The 23,557-nt window shown below is 36.1% G+C and overlaps 1 protein-coding gene and 1 long non-coding RNA gene across 18 annotated transcripts in view; one reads left to right on the forward strand and one right to left on the reverse strand.

Moving 5' to 3' along the window:
* Window positions 1-23,557, forward strand: part of SOX5 (SRY-box transcription factor 5) — a 1,024,531-nt gene that overhangs the window by 692,304 nt on the left and 308,670 nt on the right. The window lies entirely within an intron of this gene.
* On the reverse strand, window positions 8,714-11,015 carry LOC129145978 (uncharacterized). The gene is made up of 4 exons (XR_008552246.1): window positions 10,845-11,015; window positions 10,267-10,484; window positions 9,008-9,195; window positions 8,714-8,799 (listed from the first exon to the last, which is right to left on the reverse strand). It is a non-coding gene; the product is annotated as an uncharacterized LOC129145978 (long non-coding RNA).

The following is a 23,557-nucleotide window of genomic DNA, read 5'->3' on the forward strand; positions in this document are numbered from 1 at the left end:
GCTGTAAGTATAAGTAGTGGTACAACTTTTGGTCCCCTTCAAAAATATTAAAATAGGAAAAGAAAGGAGTAAACTGGTAGTGTACAGCTCATGGGGTCAGGAAGGCAAATGCATGACTTTGCGCCTCTGTGCAGGCCTTTTCCCTCTCAGTATTAGGACCACTGCCTTCTCTCAGGGAGTACCCTCCCTGCTGATAGTGCTCTTTGGTTTGGTCTTCCTAACAGTGCTAGGAACACAACCATGCATATTTGAAGGGGTGAATATAAATAGATATAGCCAGAGGAATACCACAAAGATAAAGGGGAAATTACTTTAAGTATACACAAGGAAGTGTATGAGAGAAGTATGTTACATTACATACTGTAGTTGGCTTGAGGGGATGCTTGATGCATGAAGGTCCTTTGTGAAATAAAGCCATTCTATTTGTAATAGAGAATTTACTTAAAGGAAAGACTACTATGAACTGCTACTGTGTACCAAGTTTTTTGTTGGACTGTGTGGAAGTAGTTAGAATAAGATGCAATTCCTGGCCTCAAGCAGCTTCATTTAGAGCAGCAGTTTGTAACCAGGGCCTGTGGATCGTCTGGACATAATTGGAGAATTCTGTGTATGCAGACATGTGAGCAGGATTGCATTTTCATCAGATTGCAAGTAGATCTGTAACCCAAAAAGGCCTGCTGTTCTAGGAGTTCATACAGTATGAATACAAATGATGTGACTTCGTTTTAGTGACATCAGCACTGATATTTTCTCTTACTCTCATTCTGACAGGTTTCTAAATTTGTTTCTGCCTCAAATGTTTCTTGGTTCCAACAGCCTTTCATCTCTTTAGCAGACAGTTGGAAGATCCTCCTGTATGATCTCGTTTTCAGCCTGTCCTCCTTTTCAGTCTTTCTTTCAACTTCTGCTGGACTTGTTTTCCTGAAAAATCAGTTAGACTATTTATCCCACTTTGGAAGTTATTGTGTATCTTTGTTGCTTATAGGATTTTATCTACAGTTCTTCATCTTAGAATATAGCCTAGTACCAAAGTCCAGTTTTCATCTTCTACCACATCCTGATGTGGACCCGGTGTTTCCATCCTGCCAAGTCTTTCATACATGTTCATAAATATATACTAGGTGAACTTTGAATGTCACAGCTTTTTTTTTCCCCCTACCTGAAAAAAGATCTCCCTTTTGGTGTTTTACCTTTTCAGTGAATTGTGTTTCCCCTACAAGACTGAATTCTAAAACTGTTTATTCTTAGATGCTCTCACTGACTTCCCAAGGCAGAAAATAGTTACTGCATTACTCTTTTATCTGTGAGACTTGTTTAAATCTTTCTCATTGCGTATATTATAATTTGCACAATTTTATGTCTGCTTTTCTTTCTACTGTTTTTCTCCTTGAAAGTACAGGAGTATGGGTACTTGGATGGGAGAGGTGATGTGGTGACCCACATGTGAGGAGGAGTGAATCCATTCCCCTAAATCATATTTAGTGTAATAAGCCTATGATACCCCAGTAAAGAAAAAAAGGTACGTTATAATAGCCATGATATATTCGGCTGTTAAGCTGATTAAACATTTTACCCATTCATCAACATGATTGAATATATTTGTACAATTGTTATTCAACACAAATACCTTCCCCAACCCCCCTAGATACAAGGCCATTGTAATAGTCACATCGCAGATTCTTCTATTGTTGTAGGAAAATATATTTTTTTTCCTGTATGGTAACTTTGAAAACAGGGAGAATGGGTCATGGTCTTTGTATCATAGAGTTCAGCATAAGAAAAAAATGTTTCCAGATTTCATTTCCTCTTTATGTGTGATATTCATACACCACTCTTAAGAGATATTGGGAAATCTAGGTTTGTATTGCCCGCAAAGTTTAGAAAAAGTAAAACTGATGGTTAATCCCTGTAATGCTGACTTTAAATTTCAGAGAGAACTTTTCAGTGTAAAACTTAACTTGGAAAGTTCCTGAGATAAATGTCCTCTACACTTTGTGACTGTTGCTATGTAAAAATTTTGAGAATTTAGGGCCCTTCATATTCAGAGTTTGCAAGAGTTAAGGTTAGGAATTGGGTCAGATAGGGATGTAATTCTTTCCGAAGTTGTGTTTATTCCCTTAATATTTTATTTTTTAAAATTTTTTTCAAATATTTTATTTATTTTTATACAAGAACTAGGATACAGGCCAGAGGCATGGGAGGGTGAGAGGATTCACCAGAGACAGAGTGGGGAGCAGAACAGGCAGACAGAATGAAAGCACTGCTGAGGGGAGCAGTGGGCAAGACAGGAGAGGTCTGCCTTGCCATGTGGGTATTTCCCTGGCCAGCCGGCAATCAAACCCACACTGCAGAGGCTACAGACAGCTTCATAGTGCTGCACTCAACCTGCTGCACCACCGGGGAGGCCCACCCTTAATATTTTAAAGAAATTAAGTGCCTAACTAAGAGGAACCCCCCAAAAGTTGTCCAGTGGTAGTAATACTGTAAATTCATCTATTCTTGAAAGATTTTACTCACTGTTTAGAGTGCACTATAGATAAACTGAGGCAGATTTTATACACACTCACACACACACAATACTATCAGATTTCTAATCAATTAAAGGTCCAGTCACCAGTAGTTGTAAGTATGAGAAAGACTGATTCTATTGATCTTTCTCGGAAGCACTCATAATTGTACCAAGCGATTAATAGGAACATATGATTCGTGTGTAATAAAAAGTGAAGAGCAAGGTTGGCAAGGCTGATTCAGACATGAGTGGAAAGGTGACCTAAAGCTTCAGATCTGCCCTTCTTGACCCACTCCCCTTTTTTTAAACCTCATTTGGAAGCTGATACTTCATCTTTCCAAAACCAGCAAGAATTGCTGTAATTTATGGCCATTTTAAATAATGGTTTTGTTATAGATGGGTTTATTTACATAGGACTATCCAGAGCATGTCCTCTCTTCAGTCAGTCAGTGAGGGAATAGTTTAAGTCTGAAGAGAACCAGGTGGAAGCATTGCAGGCAGCCAGGGGACTCTGTGGTGGCCATTTTGGTTCTCATTTTCTGTCTGGTTGCTTGCTACTTCTGTGGGTTAGATTGTTGTTGTTCTAGTGTCAAATGTGATGTGAAATGAAAGTCTTGACCACCCGTTGTTACTGAATAATCACTTGTCTTTTTTTTTTTTTTAACAAAAACTTTACTCTTACCTCAGCCCAACTTTCTTTTGGCTCCTTAAGTTTCTCTTGAGTTGAGTGAACAGTTTTGTATAACAGGAGAGTGGCAAGTTCCTATGATTGATTTTTAAAATATATAACTATTCCAACAATGCAGTATTTTTACTTAAAAATATTTGGAATAGCTGGATTTTATATCCAGTAAAAACTGCATTTGTATTTTTTAAACATTTGAAGAGTCTCTTGAATTTGGAAGTAGGATGTTATAGTGTATTTTATTGTTTATAATGATAACATTTTCCTGGAATTTTTATGCACTCTGAGTATATACTGTGTTGAAGTCAGTAATTTGATGTATCTTGATGTTGGTGTGTTTAAAGACTTCAGAGACACTGGTTATCCTAAAGCAACATTCCATGTGAGTAAATTTCTTCCTGAAGTCTATCAAAAGAAGAAAAGAGAATCTTTTTAAGTTGATCTAAGAGGTTGAGCAGATAATGGAGCACCAGTTTATGAAAACCCAACTTTAAATGCTGAAAGAGTTCATTCAGTACACACAACAGAGTGAGGCATTTATTTGCTAAGGCTCTGTGTCAACTCTTGGGATTCTTTATGTACCCAAAATAAGTTAAATTGTAATTATTATAGCTGTGTCTTAAAATATTCTTTATGTAAGTTTTGCCAATCTAACAGCCATTAGTAATGTATTTTTGCTCTTTGACTAGGATAATGTTATGTGTAAAGTACTGTGCAGAAAATTTATGAAGGAAAAGAGAAAAAATTAAGTGTTATTTAAAAATAAGTCATGGAATAGGAGCTTAATTATGGTATGGTAAAGATTCCTACTTTTACATGATGATTTTTATAAGGTTTTAAATTTCTGATTACCTTTGTACACCAAACTTAGCGTAAGTTATTGTGATGATATAATACACACTGTTGTTAATACCAGTGCAGTTATTGTGCCAGTTCTAATAATGAGAATTTCATTGTGTAGGGAAAGCAGTCTCCTACACTCTAGACAAAAGTGTAATTACTTTTGAACGATGTGGAATGTGCTCAGTTTAATAGCATGGAGAATAGATTCAGAAAGATCCAGATAAAGTAAGCTTGGAAACCACATGTGCAGTGTGGCAGTATCAGGTTATGATAGAAGGCAGTGTAATTCTGCATACGCATACCCGATTTCACACAGTTTATCTATAAACTGTGTCTGTAAGAGATAGGCTTGCTTATCTGAACAAGGCCAATTCAATTGAAACAAGGTGAAAATGGTGACAAGTTTGTATTTTTTTTATGGTAAATTGATGTTTATCATGCAATGAAATCACAGTGTTATGAACATTATTTGGTGTATGTTGTCATGAAATGCCATATGAAGCTGTTTATCTAGCTACAGTCTCAGGCTTGTGTTTGAATGCAGTAGTTCATTCTTTGTAATTACATTGTTTCTGAAAATTGCCCTAAGGGATAGTAGGAATTGGGGGCATGTGAAAAACAGTCAGTTGGGGTCCAGCATAGCCATGGGGTAAGTGAAGATTTTTCTGTTGCCATACAGTTCCATTCCATATGTGGGGGAAGGTCTAATATTAAATGAAAACTTGATTCATGTGTCCATAATATTTGAAATAATGTTGTTGAGTTTGAAGTTAACTGGGCCTTGAGAAATTAATGAATGTGCTCTTAGATGGAGATAGAGTGCTATGAGGAAGTTGTGAGCTAGCACACTTAATGAGGATATACTTTTAGCACCCCCACACAGTACTGTTTAGCGAGAGGGAACACATAGGACTTTTAAAGATGATGAGAGGGGGGAAATGTGTTTGCTTAAGAAGAGTTAGATTGTTTTACTGGCTTTCATTTAATAGGGAGTGTTGTGGGATGAGTAAAGTCAGTTATCTGCAGATTTACCTATTAACATAGATAGGCCAATTGTTAATGAGCAGATTGAGGGGTACCCTAGGGCCCCCAAACCTACTCTAAATGGGTTCTGCCATTCCACCACATAAGTGTGTAAGACCTTCAATGGAAAGGAACTTTAATACAATTGGTGTGCAATAGAAAGACAATTAGTGTGTCATAAAGAGAAGAGAAGGAATATAGTTAAAATAGTTTTCCCACGAAACACCAAAAGTTACCCATCTCCTCATGGGTAAATGCCCAGCCAACAGGATTGGTCCAAAGTGGGGCCACTGAGGCCCAAAAGCTTGCCACAAGTGTAAGGTACTTTCTGGCGGGGACCCATAGTGAAAAGGGCAGAAAGGGCTTGACAAGTATGGAAGGAAAAAAGCAAAATCAAAATGCAAGTCTAGATAAAGGCTGCCATTGTCAGCTTCTCCGTGGCCCTCTCACCCACGACTTTGTCTCTTTCAAGTGTTTCTTTTAATGTCCCCCAAGTTTCTGGTACAAGTTCAAGGTCGAGAGGCAAATGTGTCTTCACATATCAATCTGCTCCTGGTGTCTCCTCCTGTCTTCTTCTTGCCTCTCCTTCTGCCCAGCTCATCCTTCCTTGGGTGGGGCCGGGAACCTAAAACCTGCCCTTCCTCTGGATATCACACTGTTACAGAATGACTGAGAACTCACCTAGCCCTTCATGAGGCTTTTGTGTGTAGTGTGGAGGTTAAAATAAGCACAAAGTCACCATAATATTACATAAAATAGGAGAACACTGACACAGACTAGCAAATGCCAAGGAGATTTACAGTTGACTATATCTCATTTGTTGAGATCAAAATAGATTATTTGAAAAATTTTTCTTTTTATTTATTTATTTATTTATTTATTTATTTATTTATTTATTTGTTTATTTATTTATTTATTTTTTTGTTTATACAAGCACAGTCAGAAGCATGGGAGGGTGAGAGAATTCACCAGAGCCAGAGCGGGGAGCAGAGCAGGCAGAAGGACCGAAGTACACTGCTGAGGGGAGCAGCGGGCAGCAGGAGAGGTCTGCGCGCCATGTGGGACCCTCCTCCGGTGGCCGGGGAGCAGCCAGGGATCGAACCGGCGCCGCAGAGGCAGCGGGCAGGTTCGCAACCCAGCGCTCAACCGCTGCGCCACCGGGGAGGCCCTGAAAAATTTTTCTCACGACGAATACTAGGTGCCAAGACAATAAAAATATATGTACATTGGAACAATTACCCAATGCAAGGCCTTATACCCAATAATAGTTTGCTTTGCTATAACTATTTTTTCCCAGAAGAAATAACTAAGAAAAAAAAAAAAAGCAAGTTAAAAAAACACTTAAGACAAAGTGCACTGTAAATGTCTTCCTATAAAATGTGAGGAAGTTAGTAAGATACATGCCTAATACCAATAGTAATAAAAACAACTACTTAGATTATTGGGATTTTACCGGTTTCCTTTCTATATCTGAGTGACCACCTACAGTGAAGTGAGAAGAATGAGGGAATATTTGGCTGGGATACCAAAAATAGCAAGGACACTAGAAGACTGGGCTGGAAAGCCACTGGAATGGTGTTCCCGATTTTGTAGAGTGGCTAGGGAGTCACCTTTATCTTCTGTCTTATTCTCAGACCCACTTACTATGATCTTTTGTATTGTCACTTAAAAATAATGAAAAGTTTGAGAACCACCAATGTAGCCTTTAACCTGAGGGACTGGTTGAAGACCCCACACCTTTGAGCTCGAGGGAAGCTTCCTTCTTACTTATACACGTTGTTTCCTGGCCATTTGCCAGACCTTCCTGTATTCAGCCTAGGATTCTCTTACTGTGTATGTGACTAGTAAAGATCACTTGGTTTTATGATAACGTTTTCTCCGTCTTTTAGTAAACAGGGAGGGTGTAGGTTATTCACAAAACTACTTACTTGGGAATAAAAAAGAACCCTATGTTCTTTTTTTTTGAAATTGCTTTTAGTGAATGCAGATGTCTGGGACTTAGTGCTTCTGTGAATCCCTCTATATCTGTTTATGTACCTATTACTAACTTCCACTTAAAATTATTTGACACCCTCTGCCATGGTTTTCATTCATTTCTTTAATAGTTTCTTTAACTCAGTTAATTCCTTTTGGTAACCGTATTTCGTTCCTAAATTTGACATTTTATAGAGATTGGTAAAAATAAGAAATAGGGAAAGGAGAGGTCATTTACATGTCTAAGAAGTGATACTGATATCAGTATCACTTAATATATGAGTAACACTTGTAATGCATTTGTCATTATATCTTATTCTATATTTATAAAGGGCAATCACCTAAAAATATCCAAAAGAAATTAATTTCGCAGTGTTGGTGCCTGATTTCTAGGAATTGGAATAAAATATCTCAGTTGCCGAGGCCTGAAAATATTTCAGATACGACGTACACCACATTTCCTCTTGTCCATGTCAGCCAGACACAACTACCCACTGTATCTGAGACAAAGGGGAAGTCAGTTTCATGTAGCACCTTCTTTAAAAGGCACATCCATTAGCACTTAATTAGGATCTTAAAGTGTAGTCATAAAAATAAGAAATAAGGAAATACTGGAATTTCATTAGAATTTCTTTTTCTCATGTATTTTAGTAGTTAGTCTCATAGAATTTTTTTCTTTTAAAGATATAGACGAATATCTGGATTGGGGGGTAAGTTTCAAAAAAGAAAGGACTTCTATAATGTAGAAAATCTAATAGGAAGATCAAAGGAAAAAATCATTTTGAGGAAAAATGATTCCTTAAGAAGTGAGCAGTTGAATTCAGAATGCTTAGAACACCATTGGTGCCACATCAGGTGCATTTAAATGCTTACAGTGTAGGGTCTCCCTGGTGGTACAGGGGTGAAAGCCTCAGTGCTATCAAGCTATCGCCACACCAGCCACAGCAGCATGAGTTTGATCCCTGGCCAGGAGGCTAACCCTCTTGGCATAGCAGACCTCTCCTGTCTCTCCTGCTGCTCCCCTCAGCAGTGCATTTCAGTGGATCCCCATGTTCTGCTCCCCATTCTGTCCCTGGTGAATCCTCTCACACCCCACACCACTGGCCTACACCCCAGTTTTTGTATACATAAATAAATAAATCTGTAAAAATAAAATAAAAGCTTTCAGTGTATTTAAATCTTATACTTCCCCATAGCACCTGCTATATGCCCTTAATTTGTGCTGGCATTAAACTGGAGTTAAAACTGATTTCATGACAATATTTAAATGTGCTACCAATCTTGTTCATCTTGTACCTACCCCTCCCTTATTTTATGTATTAGAAGGTATATTTTATTTTCTATTCTACAGGATTGGGGGGTGGTGGGAGTGGTTCTTTATATTTAAAAATGGAAATAAATATAAACCTAACTGAGGTTGACAATTGTAGTCAGTTCCTTTGTTTACCTATCTAGTCTGTACAAAGGCAAAATGCTTTATAAAAATTGTCCCAAAGAACATTTTTAGGAATGACCGTTGTAAGCAGATGAGGTACGACTCTGAGGAGAGCAGCCTTGGCCTGCTCTGTGACACTGATGTCACATGATAAAATTAGTGAACACACGTGACTGGGTTTTGTGTCTTATTTAGTCAAGGCTACTTCTGTGTCCACAGAGCAAACAGTGTTATCATTATATAGAGAAGCAATGTTTACTTCAGTGACTCTTCTTAGCTCCTAAAATCCAGGCTGTCTTGAGATAAAAGTTAATCTTGTTGGTCGATATCCTTAAATGAGAAAATAATATTAAGAGTTAACAAAAATTCTTACATGGAGATAAGCTATGCAAGGGGGAGGGGATATAACTTCAAAGGTATCGTTAAGTAACTTTATATGTTTTTATAAATATAAAATAGGTGCTATGTAAAACAAAACCTCATGAGTGGCAGAAAATGTTATAACAACTTGCAGTATTATACTTAATAATGTACTAACCTGGTAACCACCTCTCCTGCTACTACTGGACCCTTCTCTCTGTGTAAACGTGGGTGTCCTGGTGAAGGGAAGAGTGCTAGGCTGTCACTAGCATCCATCTTTAGGCTTTGTGGCAGTGGCTGGCATGCTCTGCTCACGAGGGACATAGGCATCTTGGAGCAGCACATGCTTCTTATATATCTGAGATTCTGATTTCCCCAGAGTCATTAGTAGAACATAAGAAACAATTTTGAAAGTCTTGTGTGAATTTTTTGTACTGCCTATCTACAGTCTGATAGTTGCAATTCAAATATGGGAGATTTCAAATAGTCAATGCTCTTTAGAATACGGTACCCAATAATGACAACAACAAAAAAAATCATCGTAATATTTCAAGTGTCTTTATGTACTAGTAACCCTTCATTTGTAATCTCAGTCAATTATATGTTAACCCAGTAAGTTGGGCAACTGTGATCAACTCAATTTACAGATGGAGGAGCATCTTGAATAGTTCAAGTCATTTACGTACTAAGTCAGGGATAGTTTGTTTTCATGACTTCACAACCCAAGCACTTACTAACTGTGCTTACTACCTGTCCCCTTATTAAACAAACAGAATTATTTTTATAGCTTACTGGAATTATTTCAGATTAATTTAGAATACAGTTGGAAAATTGTTGCCTGATTATTCTTCCTTAACTTATAGATAACTTGATTTTTTAATCTTTTTGTTTGGCTTTAAGTGGACCAAGATATTTGACTATTTTCAAAGGTGTATTAGAAGTTCAGCAGAGACAGTTGGGCAATATATGGGATTTCAAGGGATTATTTGCTGCATTTTCATATAAATATTAGTATTAGTCTGTGCTTTGGCTGTGTGACTGTTGGTATAGCACAGTGATTTAGCACGTGGCAGCTGGTGACACAATTAGTAAATTCCATGTCCTTCTATTTGATACCAGTATGGGTATTTGAAAAATTATGCAAATTTTCTGTTCCTCAGTTTGCCATGTGTAAAATGAGGACAATAACAGTAACATAAAGGGTGTTTAATATTTAAAGAAGTCAACATACATAGATCACTCTGTTGTCTGGAATAGAGCAGGACCATAGTAAATGTTGGTCATGTTTAAATAAACTTTAATAATTTAGGTGATATAAAATTATAAAGCTCTTCATGAAATAGATGGTGTCCTGTGGAGAAATGCAAAATAAATGGAAGGCAGGAAACTTAATGTAGATTAAGAATAAAGAACATGGAAGACAAAAATAGAAAATACCTGATTGGTTGGGGCCGCATATTCAGATTTTTTTGGGCTGTCAAAACCAGAGTTGGACTAGTGTTTGGTGAATAACTGACTGAATATATGTTTCTGGTCCAGTTTGTATTTACAAGGGCACCCAAGTTTTTTAAGTTTGGGTTTGCTGATGTGATTCTCTAGACAGGAGTGGCTCAGTTGTTATTAGCTAATTAAGTCCTTAAGGAAATGTTTAAGTTCTGTGATGTAGGAGAAAAATGATACATTATGTTTAGCCTGATACCTTAAATTCTTAGACATTTAAGCAACCTACAAGAAAATCTTCCACTTAGGGAGAGTCACTTTTGAAATGAGAAATCCAATAGAATTCTCAGTATCTTGTTGCTAAAAGCATTTTGGTGGTATTTTTAACTATTAAAAAGGGAGATCGTACATCGATTGTGAGATACTGTCTCTCAGTGAATTATTTATGATAGATTCACTTATAAACATTCATTGGCAGCCAAATTTTTTGCTTGATGTTAGTAAGGCTGTCAGTGCTGCCTCCCCGCACCCCACCCCCCACCACAACCACCATCACCACCACCACCACCACCTACGCAACAAAAATCTCCCTAAGCCAAGTCAGAACTGCATTATGATAAGATTACGAGATGTAGAATGAGGTGGCAAGGAGCCTAATGTTGCCCTTGCAGTGCCTGGATTCCAGTCATAACTCCACATTTTATGAGGTGTGATCTTGTTTAACTTTTATGGCATCTTTCTGTGCCTTCTTTTCTCATGTGAAAATGAGGATAATAATAGAACCTCCCAAACACAAAAGAGATTGTGAGGTTAGATTATAGAATTCTCATAAATGGCTTTGAACCATGCCTGGCATATGACAAGCATGAAATAGATGCTGTAGTTCCTGAATAAGTTTGTTTTCTGTTGACTAATTGCTATTAACTACCAGAACAAAAGACTGTTTTCTTTGGGATTCCCTCTAGTCTCCTTTCCTTTTAGTAACCAGGAGAAATATCACCCACTTTACCCTCCCATTTTAAGTGGTTCATTAGTCTTACCAGTGAGCTCTGTCATTGTGTTTGGATGTAATTCACCTTGAAATTGAGATGCGAACTCATTAAAAGGAGAAAGTTCTGTGCCCCCCTGTTCAGCACTGTTTTACTATAGTTTGGCTCAGTGACTGACACACAGGAAATACCTCAAAATAGTTGAATGAGTGAAGGTCTCCAAATCTTTTTCTCATTGAAGACACTCAGATTGTGCCTTTTCTTATCTGTATGTCCAGATAATGAAACTTAATGCATAGCTGATACAATGATTACATAAAATATTTATGGGCCTCCCCTAGTGGCACAGGCGGTTGAGAGCCGCACTGTGAAGCTGTCCACAGCCTCTGCTGCACCAGTTCGATCCTGGTGGGCTGGCGAGGGTCCCATATGGCGTGGCAGACCTCTCCTGTCTTGCCCGCTGCTCCTCTCAGCAGTGTATTTCAGTCAGTCTGCCTGTTCTGTTCCCTGCTTTGTCTGGTGAATCCTCTCACCCTCCCATGCATCTGGCCTGTACCCCAGTTCTTGTGTAAATAAATAAATAAATAAATCTTTAAAAATATTTATCTTGCACATTGTTTGTCAGATAGTTGGTAATCAGTTAATGTGAGTTTGCTTCAGTCCAGGTACTCTTCCAATCACACATAGAACATCAGCACATTCTTCATACATCGTGCTCTTCATACATTGTGTTGCCAAAAGAAAGCAACATCGGCACAACACAAAACAGCAAAAATGTTTTGGAAGAGAATATATTTACAACTTGCTTAAGTTTTCTTTCATGAACATCCTAAAGATTGCATGATGATTCTTTCTTCGGACATTGTTAGTGAGGCTCCTGTTTATGACTCTGCTTTTAAGAACATTTTAACTTTTTCTTTTTCTTTTTCTTTTTTTTATATTGCACTGCATTCTCAGATTCTCACTTGAGTTCAGGAAGTCTTAGAGTTACTGTGAGAGATTTGTTTTTTAATATTGTGTTTATTGCATTTTATTCCTTTGCTTTCATTTCTATTTTACCCATCAGGGAAACTTGATGTCATGGAAAAAGGATGTGATACAGTTAATATGCACATCACAAATGACTTTTTGTGACATAATAGCTCTGGCCCATAGGAAATCTGACATGTGTCTAAAATTGACATACCTAACTAAAATATGTGTAATGTAGCTGTTCATTCTTGATGATTACACATAAATGTCTGCCTTCTTTTTAACAGATAAAACTTTGACTTGTGACTTTTCTGGTTTGCTTGATATGATCTTTTTTATTCCCCTTCATATCAACTTGCCCCTGTTCACTTTATATCCTCTTCAGTGATTCTACAGTTATTTTTGTTTTACATAGATAGAAACATGTTTTTCCTCCTTTTTTACATATGGTGTTTTTGCTTCATGCAGAGAGAACCACACAGATGACAGTTTTTAAAAATCCAAATTTTATTCGGCTTTACATTCATACGTTTATAACCCTGAATATTTTCAAAATGTCCTCACCTAAAACACTTTATAGTTTTATTACTAGATTTATACCAGAGAAGATACATCAGATTTCTTAGGGATAATCTTTAAGCAGAACTTAGTAAGACAAGCTTTGAAAACTATCATTCCTAGAAAAGTAAATCTCAAATCACATAACATCAGTTTAATAGCTCCCCTTGACAACTTAATGCGACAGATTGAAATATAAAAGTCCATGCAAGTGGGATCAATGGATTATCTAAGTCCCTGAATATCTTCTCTTAAATTGGGGGACTTGACAGAGTAGTTGTGAGAGGAGTGTGTATTGTGTGTCCCTTGTTATGTACAGAGCATTCAGCTTTCAGAGATTATTGCTGAGTGGTTGTGGTCTACCTGGAGAGGGAAAAAGACATAGTGAGGGAATGAAAGAGAGGAAGAGGCCAAGGAGAGAACTCAGGGGGCTTTGTCATGGCAATTGTATAAAGTGATACACAGTGCAAACTGACTTGAGCTTGTCCCTGGATGGCAGGCGGTTTATAGCCGCCACGAGCTGAGATTACTGCTTTATCTTGTCATACTAAATTAACATGGCAGTACACTGTTAAGCAGCGGTGACCTCTTCATCTGGGGAAATCGCTGCCTAGAAGAGAGATGGTATTTAAATCTCTCTCTCATGCGCCCCCTCCCCTTGCTCTTATTCCCTTAAGAAGCATTTTGGGGTTAGACTAGAGCATTTGAAAATTTTTATTGGAAAAAATTTTTCTTGTATTGAAGTATACAGAGAGAGGTTATAGAAGATCAGACAATAGTTTTGAGAATATTGCAATTTTATTTATCCAGTGTTCTAAGACATAGAATTTTTACACATTGGGATTGAGAATACATTTGCTGTCTTTTCATTTTAATCCATTGTTATTCTACAAATAACCTCTTAAGTCCTATACTTTCCAAGACAAAAATAGTGGGGGGATTTTTCTGGAATTACAGAACTTAAAATAATCTTCTGAAGTTCTTAGGTATTCTAATGGAAACTTTTCAGATGATTACCTTCTTAATGATACAGAACAAATGGTTTTCTATTTTTGGAAAAATGAATTTACAGTTTATCTTGATAATGATTCTTTGTATTACTATTCTTAATGTCAAAAGGTCCTACTTCATGATTGTTGAACAGAAACTTCCATATTTGTTTTATGATTACTCACTTCCATGAGCAAAGTAAAAATCCTTCTTAATCACTTGTTACAGGTCTAAATTAGGTAAGCTACCCATTTTCTATTTAAGATGTGCTCAGAACATTCACTGTCTTATGGTCATATCTTTGAGTGGAAAATGGACATTGATGTTTTATTCTTAAATTCTCAGTTTCTAGAAAATGTTCGGATCCTATAAAGCCTCAGGTTTGTGTGCTGAAATTGAGTGTACAATCTGAACGATTCCTACAGCTTTTTCCCTCCTTTTGGTACTCAGTGGTTTCAGTTGGAAAACAGTATAGATGCAGATTTTAAGAAGATTGTTTTAGGTACAATCTGTCTTTTCAGAGCCTTTCTCGTGGTTTATAGGACTAATCCATTTCCTTTAGGCTTTCTCAATTTTGGTTCAGGTTTAAATAGTCTCCCTGGAGAGAATGTTTATATTCAGCATAGTCTCTAGACTCACTTGTGCCTTTTTGGGCTCTTCTTAGGATCATCCTCTAACGCGATTAAATTATTTTCTAAATTATTTCTTAAAATATTTCAAGTTTCTCTTCTGTACTGTAGGACGTCAGCTACTGGACAAAGCATATTGTGTTTTCCCCTAAAATCTCTTACTGCTTCCTTTTTTCATTTTAGGGGCATTTTAAAAAGTTTTATTTGTCCCCTCTTTAGTGTAGTAGAGATTTCTAAGAGCTGACCAGTTATGGTATTTTCTGTTATAGTGATTTTCTGAACTTGATTGCCTCACTAGCACAAGGAATCCATAACCACCAGTGACCACCACAGGACAAATATGGCACTGTGATTGATGCTCCTTGAATGGCTATGCTGTCCAATTATTAAACATAAATAGATGATATTAAATACTGTTTTCATGAGATTGTTCACCGGAGAATTTAGATACACAAATGATATGTTGAATCTTGGTGGAAATGAATTTTCTTCAGGTTTCTGGGCCGTAGAAAAATTATCTCTCATTTATCTCTTTTCTTAAATGTTTTGACTTTGTACATGTTCTTACAATTATTTCTCATTCTTTGTTTTATTACACAACTGAATGAGGTTTTCTTAATCACCATCTTTCAGTCACCTAATATTCAATGTTTTTTTAAATGCAGAAAAATCCACTAAAAAGAGTCAGAGTTAATTGCACTTTCACTATACAGCCGTTAGCTAATAATAAAGTCCACTTTGTGAGACTCTTTTATAATCAAATTATTGGAAAGTCCTATTTTAATAATGAGCTAAATATTGGTAGCATGATGACCTATCAACCCTATGTATCTTTTGAGCTTGTTTCTTGGCTCTGTTAAACAAAATTCATCTGCGTGTGACTTATACAGATCTTTCCACAGTGGCAGTAATCTTTTACCAGTAGGCTCTGATATATCCTTTGTACTAAAGAAAAGAAAATGATACAATCTAAAGTGGAATTGATAGACTGTTTGTTTGATTCAAAAACCAATATAGTAAACTAGAATATATGAAAAGGGTTTGCAGTTGAGATGGTGAGGAGAATGATTTCCTTAGTTGGCATACAAACTGGTACTTTATAATAAAGGTTCATTAACATGTAAGCAAGTGGTTTATTTTTGGTGTTAGCAGTGACATGGCCATTAATTCCTGGAACTGGAATACAGTTTCAGAGATACAGATTTAAAGAAAAATGCAAATAGCAAGCTTAGTAAAGAAAATGTATTTTTGCTTATCAGAAAAACAATAATGTCACTTTTAAACATGTTTGATTTTCTTTTTGCTAAAGATGCCTCATGTGTGAAAAGTAAGATATTAAACTAAACTTCGCTAATATTTTACAGGTTTCATGAGTTTGAGAGCAAAGGTCATTTGGGCTGTCCAGGCATTTGGTGAAAACATTTTATTCCACTGGTTTAACTTTAGTTGACCAATGAATAAGAAGACAGTCTACTGGGAGTATTTACCACCTCATTCAGTTCCCAGGGGCACCTGGCTGGTGTCAATAGCTAGATTTATGCCTCGCTTTCTTGGACAGTTCTGGGAGCAGCCTTCAGAATTGTCTTGAAGACAGTCCTCATCCCAATTATTCTCAAATCAAGGATACATTAATAACTTTGTAATAGGATTCCCAAGCTTTATAGTATAAACTAGTTACCAGATAGCAGCTAAAGCTACCACAGTGAGATCATAAAAAAATATCTATGACTTCATAGTCCAAAAAAACTCAGAGAACAATTTATTAATGTTTTATAGTTCAAATTAGTCTGTGCCCAGAATGAATATATAGATTTCAGTTGTATTTTTTATTATATTTATTATTAATTGATATATTTGACATATAAAGGTGTAAATTTAAAGAATATATGTTTATTTGATACACTGATATACTGCAATACAGTTCCCCACTGTAGTGTTAGCTAACACCCATATAAGATCTTTTCCTTTTTCTTTTTTGTTGTGGGAATAGCTAAGATATAATCTCTTGGCAATTTTGAAGTTTGTTTTTTTTTTTAAAGATTTATTTTTTATTTATACAATAGCTGGGGTACAGGCCAGAAGCGTGGGAGGGTGAGAAGATTCACCAGAGACAGAGTGGGGAGCAGAACAGGCAGACAGACCAAAAGCACTGCTGAGGGGAGCAATGGGCAGGACAGAAGATGTCTGTCGCACCATGTGGAATTCTCCCTTGCCGGCCAGGAATCGAACCCATGCTGCAGAGGCTGTGGACAGCTTCACAATGCTGTGTTCAACCTGCTGTGCCACTAGGGAGGCCAATTTTGAAGTTTTTATGTAATAAACTATCTCTACAGATTTCTATTTGTCTTATATTAAGCCATAAGAGAGACCATACTTTCATGTTTTTATTACAAATAATGTGGAAAAAGCAGACTTTTTACATATAGTGATTATGCTTATATAATAGAAAATATTTTGATTTATTTAAAAATCAGAAGAAAAAAGTGAAAATTTAGGTTGAACAAAATCTTTTAATATTAGTATTTAGTTTTAGTATTTAATATGATTTTTATGCTAGTGGAATACTAGATAAAATTAAAATATGTATTTATTTTCATTAATTTAATTTTTTATGGAGGGAAGGAGTTTATGAAGATAAGTATTCCTGGGAACCAGCAAAGTTATGGTTTAGCTTGTGGTAGGCAAAACACAGATAACCATTTTGAAAACTTCATAAATAAGCATTTTATATGGGCCTCCCCGGTGGCGCAGCGGTTGAGTGCTGGGTTGCGAAGCTGCCCTCAGCCTCTGCAGTGCCGGTTCGATCCCCGGCTGCTCCCCGGCCACCGGAGGAGGGTCCCACATGGCGCGCAGACCTCTCCTGCCGCCCGCTGCTCCCCTCAGCAGTGTACTTCGGTTCTTCTGCCTGCTCTGCTCCCTGTTCTGGCTCTGGTGAATTCTCTCACCCTCCCGCGCTTCTGACTGTACCCAGTGCATGTGTAAACAGAACAAACAAACAAATAAATAAATAAATAAACATGCCTCTATAAAAAAAAAAAAAAAAAAAAAGCATTTTATATAAAGCTCCCACAACTTCTTTTCTTTCTCCTCTCCAGTTCTCTGGTCCACTCTGTTACATCCCGTGTTTAGTTGTCCTGGGTCTGAAATTGGAAATTCATTCTTATTTATAGGTCACTTTGTTATCATTATTCTTTACTAGGTTGATTGTGATATTGACCAGCTGTTCCCTGTATTCATCTTCTGCCTAGTTCAGAACAAAGATCATGTTATTATTTTTTTACTTTAGATCCATGTTAATTACTTGTAGCAGGTTTTCATATAGGTTGAGTAACTCTGTATAATACAATTAACAGAAAACAAAACAGAACTAATAAATGAAAAAAATAAGTTAATTTGATATGATTTTTCTATTCATGTATTTTTATTTTTATTCTTGCTGGGTAGTACATTCAGACATAAAAAAATAAGCAAATGCTGCAATAAATCCAAACAAACAAACAAAATAGTTGATATCAAAAAGAACACTATTATTCATCATTAATTTGATTTTAGTTTATTTAATATGTCATCTATAGGTAGACATTAGTTTCTGTGAACATTTCTCTCAAAGATATTGATTATTGTTTTATGAGGAAAGATGTACTTTCAAATTTTTATTTTATGATGTAAAAAAGACTCGCTAGTCCCTTCATATAATTTTGAAGAGTTAAGTATTTTTGTTACATTCAAATAGCTACCAGATTTCCATGGTAGATAAGGGGATTTTTGTATGATCCCAGTAATTATAAAGAGATTTCCTTAGCAAGTAAAGTGCTTCATTTATGCACCTCTACTGAAAAAAAAAAATAACTACACCACAGTAAGTCTTACATAAGTAGCAATAGTGAAAAAATTGAAGGTTCATTACAACCAGAAATCATAGCTAAGGAATATAAAATATGACAAAATCACTGAGAAAGGCACAGATCCAATTTAGAGTCAAATTTAGCCCCAATTCCTACTTTCATGTCCAAATACCTGATCTGTCTAGCTAAAGGGAAAAGATAGGTTGAATAGTTACTGTGGGATGTGATAAGAACCGTAAGCCTTGCAACTTAGCTGCGAATAGGCTTAGCAGTAGTGCTGGACTATGCAAGGAGATCTGCATAGGTTTTCTGGTGTACCCTAAGTAGTTTGAAATAATGCTTTTTTTTTTTTAAAGGCTATTATCTAAAGTTTTAAACACAATTTATATAAATAAATTTGGGAGTATCTTTTTATTTTCAGTACTCCTTACAGTTTTTATCATTACATGCTTTCTTGTCTAGAAAAAGAATGGGTAGACTTAGATTTTCTATTTGTTCAATTTTTTGAAAGTCCTCTGGATTTATAATGGGGAGAGAAAAATAAAACACACCAAAAATAACCCATTAGAATCTTTGGCATTAGGGCAAAAGCCTCATCATACTTAAGCTTCTGCCCCTTTCCCTCATCTCTATAATATTCTAGTTGAATTACAGATGGTTTCTCAATACTAGTTGTATTCTTGAGAAATAGTTCAAGTTTCCTTTAGCTTATAGCGTAGACTTTCGTATACTCTTTTGCTCTTCATTTCATTTTCAAGTACTTCTTTTTCCTACATTTGTCTTATTCTAAATAACTTCTCTGTTTAGAGCTTACTTTATCACTCTAATACTTTCTATAGTCTGGGTACTTTATGAATACCAGTATGATAGGAGAAAATTGTCACAATTGAGGAGGCCGTGTTTTATCTAAATCTGAAGTGCCATAGTCTTCTGAAAAATGACAGGGCAGTGAAGTCGTTTCAGTTAAACTATCATTTATGGAACATCTCTGATGTTTAAAATATATTGGATGTATAGAAGAAGAAGGCACATTTTTATCCTCTTGAAACTCACATTCTGGTTGGAGAAAATGGATACCTATATAAGTCCTAATTAAAGCTATGGTTATATTATAGTGAGTGTTACAGATGGAAGGGTTTATGATATGTTATGGGAATTTATGGGGAAAGAGGAGGATTAATTGAAGGGAAAAAAAGGAACTTGCTAAGCTAATAGCTCTCAAGCAGAGCTATCAAAATGTGGTTTGTGCTCACCTTCCTTCATTGAGAAGGTCTTTCTTGTTATAAAAAGAGCATCAGCTGAACTACATGGGATGCTTAGTGACATAATTTACTTCTATTCTGGGGCAACTCATTTGCTGTGGACTGGTCCTTTGAAACCCCCTTCTATAGAGGACCATAGCACGTTTTTGTGTATGTGTGCAAGTCCCAGTCAAACAGGAGTGAGTGGAATCACTGTCAATTGTGGATAGCAGGGTAGTTCCTGTAGGGCTTTTATTGAGATGGTGCAAGAAAGGTTTTCTAAGATCTGAGACTTGAATTATGATGTGAAAATACAAGTTGAAGCCAAAAAAAAAAAAAAATTGAGGGAAAGGAGGGAATAAATTGAGGAAAAGTAGACTGAAGAAAAGAGCTCCCAGTAAGAAACAGATCTAGGTGTGGTTGTAAAAGTTAGCCAGTGTGCAATCTGTATTACTGTTCATGTTTTAGCAAGTTTCTGAAATTTCAAGAAGTTTAATAAAAAGGAAATACCATTTATCAAAAAAATGCATATGGGTGAGAAATTATGTTAAGCATTTACATTCATCATGTCCTGCAATCTTGGCAGTCTTCTTCAAAGAAAGTACTTCTCCAAAGTAGAAAGAATAAAATTATGTTAAACAATTAGTAGGAATAGAACTATTTAAAAAACATGTTTTAGTGGGGTAAAGTTGAAAAGGTAGATTAAGGCTAAGTTGTGAGGGACTTTGAATGCTTGCAGACATTTGGAGTTTATGACCTATCATTTTTGGAGAACCATGAAAAGTTGTGTATATGTGCAAGTCAGAGTCAAACTAGTCTGCCTGCTCTGTCTCTGGTGAATCCTTTCACCCTCCCACACGTCTGGCCTGTACCCCGGTTGTTGTATGCATGAGTAAATAGATCTTTTAAAAAAATCCTAAATACGACTAAATACTCCTTGATGATTTAGTGTAGACTCTCAGATGAATCTTAGGATTAAAAGCAAATTGATTCAGAGTTCAGTCTGGGACGAAGTGGGAATGAGGTGAGATGGGCATTTTGTTTAAGAAAAACATTCAGATATTTTGAATGGTAATTTACTTATTTATAGTTTAGAGAATCACAAAGTGTCAGATTATATGACCATTTTTGTTTTTTTTATCAGAAAAAGGAAAAAAAAAACAAAAACACTGCCATGTGTAATTTAGGATTGATTTATGCAGATATTTCCCTACTGTGGAGGCCCCTACTTTGGAGGATTAAGGGGGCATTGGTGGTAGACATGGTGTAGTAACATAATCTGTAACCCTTAATTTTATACAATGTTATAAACCATCCTTACCTCAATGAAAAATGATAATTAAATATTTGTATATATATGTATTAGTGATTAACAATCTTATATTAACTTTATATTTGGCATGGACTTTTTTTGTATTATGAGATTTAATATATATGCAACAGTAAAATACATGAAAATCATGGCATGAAAAAGACATTAAATGAATTATATCCCTATATTTTATGCATTTGCGCATTTTACATATTTTATATGAAGCAGAACAAGTTATAGATGTGCATTATAATATCCATTGTAACCACCATACAAAAATAAAAAGAACTATACAAAAATATGAAGAACTATAGCCAGCATTCCAGGACAATAATAAGCACATACAAGAGCATATATATTTATTTATCCTCAGTCATTTAATTATTGGTAGACATGCTACTTCCCTATCTTGTCTCTGTAAATAATGTTACAGTGATCACGGGCATGCACATACCTCTTCAAGATCCTGATTTTATTTCTTTAGGATTGGTGGATCATATGACAATTCTATTTTTCATTTTTTGATGAAACTTCAGTCTGTTTTCTATAAGGGCTGTACCAGTTTACATTCACAGGGTTCCCTTTGATCCACAGCCTCACCAACACTTGTTATCTTTTCTTATCATAGCCATTTTAACAGGTGGTGATATGTTTTTGTAGTTTTGATTTGCATTTCCTTGATGATTAGTGCTGTTTAGAAACTTTTCATGTACCTATTGACCAGTTGTATGTCTCCATTGGAAAAATGTATATTCATTTTCTCTCCCTATTTTTCATGAAAACTAGGTTTTGATTTTAATTTTTAGTTGCCTGACTCTTAATTGGGACACTCCTTTTTTTTTCCCCCAAATTTTTCTTTTTTCTTTTTTCTTTTTTTTAAATAAATTTTATTTTTATATTCCCCATACAATTGCAACCCCCTTATTTTGACCCCAATCCCTCCCCTCCCCATCCCCCACCCCCCATAGAGTGTCTCTGGTTTATAGTTTTTTGTTGATTTTGATTTTCACTTTCTTATAGTTATTCATTTTCCTGGTCCCTTATTTAAGTTTTCTAGATTCCTGCTATGAGTGAGACCATCCGGTATTTTTCTTTTTCTTTCTGGCTTATTTCGCTGAGCATGATCCCTTCCAGCACCATCCATGTTGCTGCAAATTGCATGTGTTTATCTTTTTTGAATGCTGAGTAATATTCCATGGTGTATATGGACCACATCTTCTTGATCCAGTCATCTATTTTTGGGCATTTGGGTTGTTTCCAAAGCTTAGCTATTGTAAACAGTGCTGCTATAAACATAGGGGTGCAGGTGCTCTTTGGAATTGATGTTTCTGTGTCCTTTGGGTAAATACCTAGGAGTGGAATTGCTGGATCATATGGAAGCTGCTCTATGTTTAGTAGGTCCAGAAATCTCCACACAGCTCTCCATAGTGGTTGGACCAGTTTGCACTCCCACCAACAGTGCAGGAGTGTTCCTTTTTCTCCACATCCGCCAACATTTGTTGTTGCTAGTTTTTTTTAATATGTGCCATTCTCACTGGTGTAAGATGGTATCTCATGTAGTTTTGATGGTAGTTTTGATTTGCATTTCCCTGATTACAAGTGATGTTGAACATTTTTTCATATGCCTGTTGGCCATTTGCATTTCCTCTTCAGAGAAGTTTCTTTTTAGCTCTTCTGCCCATTTTTTGACAGTATTATTTTCTTTGTTGTTGTTGAGTCTCATCAGCTCTTTGTAGATTTTTGTCATCAGTCCTTTATCATTACTGTTGTGTGCAAAAATGTTCTCCAAGTCAGTGGGGTTTCTCTTTGTTTTTATTATTGTCTCTTTTGCTGTGCAGAAGCTCTTTAATTTGATGTAGTCCCAGCTGTTTATCTTTGCCTTCACTGTCACTGCTTTGGGTGATGTGTCTATAAAGATGTCTTTGATGTGCATATCATGTAGTGTTTTGCCTATATTTCCTTCTATGTATTTTATGGTTTCAGGTCTTATGTCTAGTTCTTTAATCCATTTTGAGTTGATTTTTGTGTATGGTGTGAGGGTAGTGGTCAAGCTTCATTCTTTTGCATGTAGCAACCCAGTTTTCCCAGCACCATTTATTGAACAAACTTTCTTTGCTCCAATGCATAGTCTTTGCTCCTTTGTCAAAGATTAGTTGACCATAAATCTGTGGGTTTGTTTCTGGATTTTCTATTTGATTCCATTGGTCTGTATGTCTGTTCTTGTTCCAGTATCATGCAGTTTTGATGATTATGGCTTTGTAGTAGAGTTTGAAGTCTGGGAATGTGATGCCTCCATTCCCTTCTTTTTTTTTTTTTCAGGAGAGCTTTGGCTATTCGGGGTTTTTGATGATTACATATGAATTTCATCAATAATTCTTCTGTTTCTTTGAAGAATGGCATTGAAATTTTTATTGGAATAGCATTGAATCTGTATATTGCTTTTAGTAGGATGGCCATTTTAATAATGTTTATTCTTCCAATCCATGAGCAGGTGATGTCTTTCCATTTCTTTGTGTCTTCTTCTATTTCTTTTAACAGTGTTTTATAGTTTTCTTTGTATAGGTCATGGACTTTTTTTAATGCCACTTTTGTTAGTTACCCTCAACTCGCTTTGTATATAGGTGGTGGCATAGTGCTTAGGAAAAACCCATTCCTTTCCATAAGGACAAGCTTAGGCCATTTAATTTATTTCATGATGAAGGTAATAAAGATTCCTAATTCATCTAGATTTCTTTTCATATGAAATATTTAA

This window comes from Talpa occidentalis, unplaced genomic scaffold (assembly GCF_014898055.3).
Source record: "Talpa occidentalis isolate TD23 unplaced genomic scaffold, MPIMG_talOcc4v2.1 talOcc4.16, whole genome shotgun sequence".
NCBI lineage: Eukaryota > Metazoa > Chordata > Mammalia > Eulipotyphla > Talpidae > Talpa > Talpa occidentalis.